Source organism: Argentina anserina, chromosome 3, assembly GCF_933775445.1.
Source record: "Argentina anserina chromosome 3, drPotAnse1.1, whole genome shotgun sequence".
Classification (NCBI taxonomy): Eukaryota; Viridiplantae; Streptophyta; class Magnoliopsida; order Rosales; family Rosaceae; genus Argentina; species Argentina anserina.
The window spans coordinates 7,580,823-7,589,584 of NC_065874.1; positions in this window are offsets into that span (position 1 = coordinate 7,580,823).

Genomic DNA, 8,762 nt, shown 5'->3' on the forward strand with positions numbered 1-8,762 from the left:
TAGGAAACCCTAATTCCCTAAAAATACTTTTTCCAAAATCGAAAGTTAACTTTCGTCGCTAATAAATTTAGCATACGACGTCCAATTAGAACATGTTACATATCCACGAATTCGTATTGATGTGCTTTACAACTTCCGTGAAGGAAGTTTTCGGAAACGAACGTCAAAAATTGAAGTCAACTCTCAAGTCACAAAACGTAACATTTTTCCAATTTAAATTTCCGAAGACGGTTCCATTTCGTTTTGACATCGTCGTGAAGCGAAAAATGCGATTTATTCAATTTTCCAAGTTTAATAAATTTCGAGAATTCATACAATTTGTAGCTGAAAATTCGGGTTATTATAATGAAATAAAGTTAAACGATTGTTTTCAAAATTATACATATTTTGAAAATTCTACAAATTTAGAGATTTTGTTTATTTCTCTTCTAACTTTTTTTATTATAGATAACGATTTAGAGAAGCTGTTGGGGTTAAAAATTAATATTTTTCCTCTATAATAAATATTATTTAAATTTTAGATGAACAGTTGAAAAATGCTCTTAATACATATTTAGTTGTGGGACCCGGATCTAATATTTCAACTAACTGAATACACTGAAGTACGTGGAGAATATTCAAATATGGTCGATGTATTAAACTGTGAATCTTTGACCACGAATTAAGGTGATATTATGATATTCTATAACTGTTAGGGTTAATGTACGTGGTTTGCTATTGGAACGCTACAAATCCTACAATTATGGGTTAACTACGAATCTACGATCGAGCACTACAAACAAAAAGTCTAATCGCACATGTTGCTAATAGTCATCTAATCACAATATATCAGATACACTGAATTCGATAAACTTATAGTCACTTTTTAAACTGCAATCAGGTTATTTTTCTTTCGCTTTTGGATATGCAGTACTGCAACATTAGCAGGTTGACTCTTTTGACTCCCCTAAAATCACGGAGTTTTGCATTAGAAATGCCTATACGACTCTACCAAGCCAAAACCCGTGCCTATTGCTACTCTGATCTCCATTTTCTATTTGCCATATTATACAGTCAAGTAGTCAACAAAACAAAAGCAAGATCTCTATAAGAAGTTGCCGAAAAAGATCAGAGAGAGAGAGAGACCTAACTACCAAGAATAGCTGAATACGTCAAGATGAGCTTCATTGGCATATTTCCACAAACTCTTGGTATGCAACATGTTCTGGCCAGCAATGATCGGCGGATCCGGCCTTATCCGGCGTACCAAGCTGGTGTTAGGGTTTGTTATGCTGTGGCAGCTGAACGTGCATGTTAGCTAGCTAGAGAACGAAGCGGCAAGAAAACTGGTCCATATCCAAGAAAGTAGCTCAATATGCGTGTCATGATTCACTGAAGCAATTTTAAATTTTCACAATTAAGTTATGCGCAACAATTATCAGCCGGCAGTGAAGGAGCTCCTAAGTTTTGGATACTGTTCTACTGTGGACTGAGGAGTTTGATGGGAGCAACCAGAGGGCGTTTCCTTCGAGAAGAGGATGAAGATCGAAGAAGTCTGACACGTAATACTGTCAATGATGACGTGGTGACATGTAAATCTGAGGTGTCGAGTGGCTGCTGGGTCCGAATTGAAGTATAAAATGCTCAAATTGAAACCCTACCTACCCTCCCCGACCAACGCATGCACATTGCTTTCGCAAATTACCCACATTGGTGGAGGAAATTTTATAGTTTACATCGACGGATATGCCTAGTCAGCTCCACCTGTTGCAAATTTATGGTGCCTGTTGCGAATAGGGTTTGCTTGATTTGGAATTTTGATATGTGTTTCAATCGAATTAGACTCATGCTAGTAGTGAAAGTTAACTATAAGAGTAAAGGGATCGATGGATTGTACATCAGGGGAAGTGAAACACGAGTACTTCCGTACCTAACTTGTTACGATGGTTAAGACCTCTAACATGTTACGAGAGTTGCTTTTGTATATGATATGAAAGTCGGAAAAGTCTTATTTTTATACAGTATAAGGAAATAGATGCGACAGATATATGTTGGTTTGATGTATTTCATATTTAGAAATGCCTGAATGCCAGATGACTGATTGTAATGGGATGCTCTTTGTACTAATCCAAATTCTAACCTGACGATTAGATATTTGGCCAAAATAAAGATTATGGGAAGAAAACATTTGCATTGTATAATATTCGAAGCTAGCAGTATAGTGATGATAAATGCTGTTTATATCGCAATGACAACTGGCTCCGAGTCTCTTTCTTGTTGCTGGCCTGCATGGATTGCCTGCCCTAGCCATGAAGTTTTGAGACAAGTATGAAACAAGAAACGTTATCTTAAAATTTATCACTTGACAACAATAATATAAAATCCATAAGGAGTTAATGAAAAAAAAAATGCAGAAGGAGCTAAATTATGTACGCATTTCAGGTATATGTCTGCGGTTTAAAAAATTTATGTTATTCAACGAGCTAATTATCAGATTATCAAGAAGGATTAACTTTCGATTTTTAACAAAACAAGATAGGTCAAATATAGCACAAGCTAGTTGGGTCATATCAACCTGATCAGCATCGGTTCATTCATAAATCGAATTGAATGAGCAGTATCGTAAAACCAACTTCTGCAGAGACAATATTATTCTGTTTCCGACCTGAACTAAGATATATGTAAGACCATCTTTCTGGAGGTACCAAACTGTCCTATATATCCAGCAACGTTGAACAAAATAATCCAACTACACATCACATGTATTGATTAAATTAACAAAAAGTTATGGATAAATTATAAAATTGGCCTGACTGATACTATAAACGTTTTAGAGCAACAAATTCATTGTGCGGCTCTTAAAAATATATTGGATGGGCGACACCACCCTGGAGATCACGTCTTTGTTGGATTGGGTGCTGCGATCGAGTCGGTGAAATAAAGAATTTCTCCAAGGTATGGGATATATGCATTTACATACAATGATACTGACATGCAGACAGTAAAAAAAGAGAAGTTGCATATCCATTTAGATTCATAAATATTTGAGTATATATCTTATAAGACATATAAACATGTGTATATATTCATCAGAAATTCTGAATGCATGTTTTTTTTTTATCATCCTAGCAGCAAAACTTGACTATATACAGAGATATAGGTTTGGTACCTAACAAAACAAATTAAGATTGAACAGTTGCTAAGAACGTACGTACATACTTAAGCATGCTTTGAACAAGCATTATATTTTGAGGAATTAATCTGTTTTGGTCATATGTAATATATGAATAAAATTTGAAACCATAGCGTAAGCTTATTCTGTGTTGATGCCTACAGATCGTCCTTATAGCTGCATACTTTCTGAATATTTATTATCACAATTATGCTCAGATTATGGGAGTTCAAAAATTTCATGCCCAGAATTTTCAGGGCTTTGCTGAAATCAGAAAATGCATGTCTATATATAGGTGCACAAAGAAATGTGTCTGGCCCTTCCCTTGATATGAGAATGTATGTCAGTACATTGTATTTATCTCTGAAGGCGAACCACTGTGGGTGGCGTTAATAGCGATACCCGAGCAAGTAGAGGGATTTCCGGATCGACATTTCTGCCAACTGGATCTTCCAGGTCTCCGGCCACCGGTCCGGTAAACAGAGCAGGAGGAAATTAAGTCGGAGATCACCCCATTCAAGGGTGACCTTAACACACACACACACATATATATATATATATATTGTCAGTTGATATCGAGCTGAATATACCAATTAACGTAGTTTTGCGTACCCGACTCAACAATTAATAACTAAGTTGAAATTGTTTTATAGTTAAATCGGTATTGGTGGGTTAATTATCTTTGTAGATTAGCATATCTAATCTCACGAGAAATTATATTATATATATTTATGGTTCACTAATTCTCCCGCTGTAAACTAGTTGTTCATATTTATTTTAAATCTTGGGAACATAAAAGAAAAAAAAACAAAATGGGATTCGGTGGCCGTTGGTTGAAGTTGGTTGTTAGTAGTTTACTTGAAATGCAAGGATTCTCATTCGATCTTCCTTTTTTTTCTTTTTGGTTGGTACGTTATTTTATCCAGAGTTTCAAACAAAGTCTCCTAATCCCCAAAGAATAATGACCCCATTTACATCTCTTGGTCTTTGTTTTCTCTCAATTTTCTCTTTTTGGTACTTTTCCGAAAGTTCATGGAAGTGGCGAGATAAAAAGTAGATGATTCGATCGATCACCGTTTTATGTATTAATGTATTATTGCATGAGAATATCCTTTTCCTTCTAAACTGTCCAATCTTATTTAACGGTATATAACATGAACACCATTGACCATACCTCATGGGAATAACTTAGGGCTACGTGGTAGGGTCCGTATGGCACTGAGTACGTGGAGTTAATAGGGAAATAACTAATCGACCCAGAGAGATATGGAAAAAAAACTAGCAAGTTGTTGATCGATTTTGATCGGTTAGATATCATTTATGCATAGTTACTATTTTTTTACAACGACATTAAGCTGTAATTTTTTTAAATGATATAATTAATCGGAAACTGGGGATCGAAAATATTCCTTGCCTTAATTATGCACAACTGCAGCGTCGAAACACAAACGGGGAAAACTGAAAATGACAACTATCTTACGCCCATAGATAAAAAGACGGCCGAAAGAGATGTCACCGCCTTGCCATGTTTGAAGAGAATCTCTTCTTATATTTACTTGTATTATTGTACGTTGCATGCGTATAAGTTATAGAGCATGGGAAACTTAATTAATTTATTTGAAACTGTAAAGACAATGTACTAGTGCAAGATATGATATAGATCATTAAGTTTTTGAAAGACCGTCTGTCTATAGTAATAATATCCAAAGAAGACTTTTCTCGATCAAAGTTGATTCGGGTGACTGCTAATCAATCATTTACTTCATTTCGCCATTGAAGTATCCAATAAGTATACGTACTTTTTTTTTTGAAAGGGAAGTATACGTACTTTAATCTTCCTCGTGTGTTTTTCCACTATTAAAGAGAAAGTCTTACGTTAAAAGACATGTTGAAGAATCAAGGAGTCCGGAAAATGACCGAGATCGGACAAATGTTCGACGAATTACTTCAAATACAAACTGAATAATCTAAAAGAAAATTGTACGGTACAATTAACCATTAAACTGCGAGTTAACAAATGAGAAAACGAGACTATCATTTTAATTAAAAAACTTTAAGATGAATAAACTTATAAACATATAACATTCAGTAAACAGATCGGAGTGCCGTACATACATTACACAATTCAATCACTCGTCAAGTAAACAAACCAGCTCCTTGTTTCAGTAGATAATTAACCATCTCGTTTTTAGCCGGAAACCTTTATATTATCGTTACATACTTGGTTGTGCCAAAACAATGTAAATACAGGTCAGCTCTCTTCCATGAAGTGGCCTGTAGCCAAATACTAAAGACAAACCAGAAAAAAAAAATCAATTTGAGCCTATCAAGTGGATATACATATTGTCTATATTAATTGTCCTTTATTATATAATAGGCAATTCAATATATATACATATACAGGCCGGAGATGAGCGGGTTTTCGATGATATGGCATGTGTCACATTAGTTGGTAAAATTTTTTCGTATGCAGTTTTGGTGTATCTAGCATTTTTTCAAGTGGAATAGTCATGAAACCCTAGTTCAGTCGGGTTTAATCCAATTAGTGGAAGCCAAGTGATTACCATAAAATAAAGTTTATGTATTAAGTTTATTTTAAAATACTATAAATATTGTCTGAGATGATCCTTGGATCCTGTGGCCTTCTAAAGTTAAAATTTTTAATGATTTCTAAAAAATATTATCTATAGTAATTATCTTTTATTATATAATATGCAATTTAATAGATATACATATACATATGTACCAGATATGAGTAGGTTTGGGATGATGGTACGACATGTGTCACATCAGTTGGTAGAGATTTTTTTGTATAAAGTTTTAGTGTGTAACATTTTTCCAAGTGGAATGATCCCAAAACCCTAGTTCATCCGGGTTTAAACCAAGTAGTGGAAGCCAAGTGATTACCATAAAATAAAGTTTGTATTAATTTGTTTTAAATACAAGACTTTAAGGACCTAATGTACGTTCGTTAAGGATAATTTAGTTTTCACTATGAGTAAAAACTATATTATCCATTTCGTTGTAACTAAGATTAGCGTACCAACTAATCTTGGCATGCAGTAGATATATGTTTAATGGACGTTATAATATACTTATCATAATCCACAAAATAAAGGCGTGCGACATGGATGAAGTTGAGAAGAGTTTAGTTTGTTTATAGAGAACGTCATGATACTTGTGAGTCCTCAAATCCACCTAGCTAGTGAAGGAAATAGGCCATTGACTTCCCTGTTTTTATAATGTGTGTTTTCTTTTTTTGGATAAGTATGTTGTTTATAATAAGATGTTACTAGGTTTTACTTTACTATGAGCTTTGAGAATCTTTTGATTCGTGATATATCGATCGTGTTCGAAAATCTACATGCATGATATATATAAGAACATCAAACCAGTGAAAGACGACGACGTACTACTGTGTTAGTTTGAATCCAAATTATAAAGTTTCACAACAAAAGCACAAAATGTTTGAAGAAAATGTTAGTAGAATTAAGTATCTACGTTCGAGTAACATTGGAATGCAAGATTTTCAAGCCAAAGAATCAATGAATTAACATAACAAAAACGGATAACGAATGGAGAAAATGTTGCAGTAAGCAAAGGCAGGACGTGAAATAGGTCTGCCAAAGAAGCTAGTGATAGGAGCATTTTGTGCGACGTTCTTAACATGTTTTTACCTCAATTTGTACTTTGCTTAGCCCTTATTATTGTACTATTGAGTCATTGAGTCGTAGTAAGAGTCTTGGGCGGTATTGGATGTATTTTTGTGCTTACATGAGTTAAAAACGCATAATTGGTCTAGAGTCCTAGTTTGACTAGGAATCCTTGTTAGGTTTTGAAACTAATTATCTCTTACTTATGATTTTATTTTCTTATTTTCAGATTGGATTGAAGAGATAATTAAAAAAAAAAGATGGAGCCAAGTCATGCAACAATTAAATAGAATATGATCATTAAAGGCATAAAACATGACATGTTTTAGGGAATAAAACATGGCATGTTTTAGGGATTAAACCATGACATTATTATAGGAAGAAAGAAGCAATTTCAAACCCTCCATCTTTCCTCTATATATACATGGTTTCACCTCTCAAATATCATCACTTCTCATTAGCATTCAAGAGCCAAAACTTTACCAAAACACCACCATAAACTTCCATCACAAATTAGCCAAGCCGTCCACCCCAAAACCATCATCATCTCCACCGAGTTTCACCATTGAAGACACACCTCCAAGGTTCCTACAACGTGTGATTCTCGCAACTCATCTCCATGGCTTCGTCTATTTGTGTTAATCTACAATTCTTTGTCTATGAAGATTGTAAGTTGTTGTTTATGTGGAAATATTGGTTTTGTATTTGTTTTAAAATTTTCAGATTGTATTTGATATTTTTTTGAGACTATGCCGAATCTATGTTCTTATAATTAATGAGTTTGTATTTCTATTGTTGTGTTCTAATCATCTTTCTCATACTTTTAGATAATTTTCAGATATGTGCATATGAATTTAGTGGTTGGATGCAATCCCTAAGATTGTGTTTGAGTGCTAGATTCATCAACCATATTGACACAAATCGAATCATGCCCTAAGTAGGTTCGGTTTGTGTTGATTAAAAGTGATAAAAATTCTGGAAATTTGCATGTGAAACCATGGTGGGTGACGCCACACATGAAACATGTCTCCAACAAAGATTTGGTGCTTAAATGTAATCTTGTTTGATTTCTACTCTAAGTGTTATTGAATTTGATTGCATGCAAATTTAGATTAGGCCCTAAGTCAATCTAAATGTTAATTGAAATCTTGCATGATTAGATGATCCCTAAGGCTCTAATTGTATTGGTGTCTAAAAAGTATGTAATTGGTCAAATTAGAAGGCATGATAGGTTCGAACTTGTAATTATGTGGTATAATGGTAAATTTGGTTTAAGTTTGTTAAAGAGAAGTCGATCATGTAAATAGTAATTTATGTTTTATTTTAGTAGTTAATAATCAATCTCAAACCCCCCATTATTTGTTAACACTAAAAGTTTAGAGTTCCCTTCAATTCCCCGGAAAGAACGATCCCTGCTTATTCTATACTAACGATGATGTTTTACAGGGTTTATTATAGACGTTTTAACCAACGCTCTATCATTTTGGCGCCGTTGCCGGGGAATTGAGAAAATCTCAATTCTTTGAAGTGTTAATTTTGTATTATATTGTATATTTGTGAAAATAAATTCATGTGAATAGTACGGTGAATAGTAACATTCAGTAAAAATAATTACAAGTTTTTTTTACATCTAAAAAAAAAGTAAATCTCTGTAAATTTTTTTTACTTTTTTTTGTAAGTGTAAAAATATAAAAATACTTATAAATTGTAAAAATAAAAAGTAAAAAAAAAACTTTATCTTTGCAAAAATAAATTTTGTGTACAGTAAATAGTAAATTAAAAAAATTAAAAAAATAAATGTATGTGAACAGTACTAGGTAACAGTAAAATACACACAGTAAAAAATTAAACTTTTTTTTAAATATATTTTTTGTGATAAATGTTTTAATTTTGTTGTAATATGCATATAGGATACTTGTTACACTTAGATAATTTTTAAGGAAACTAAATGTTTATTT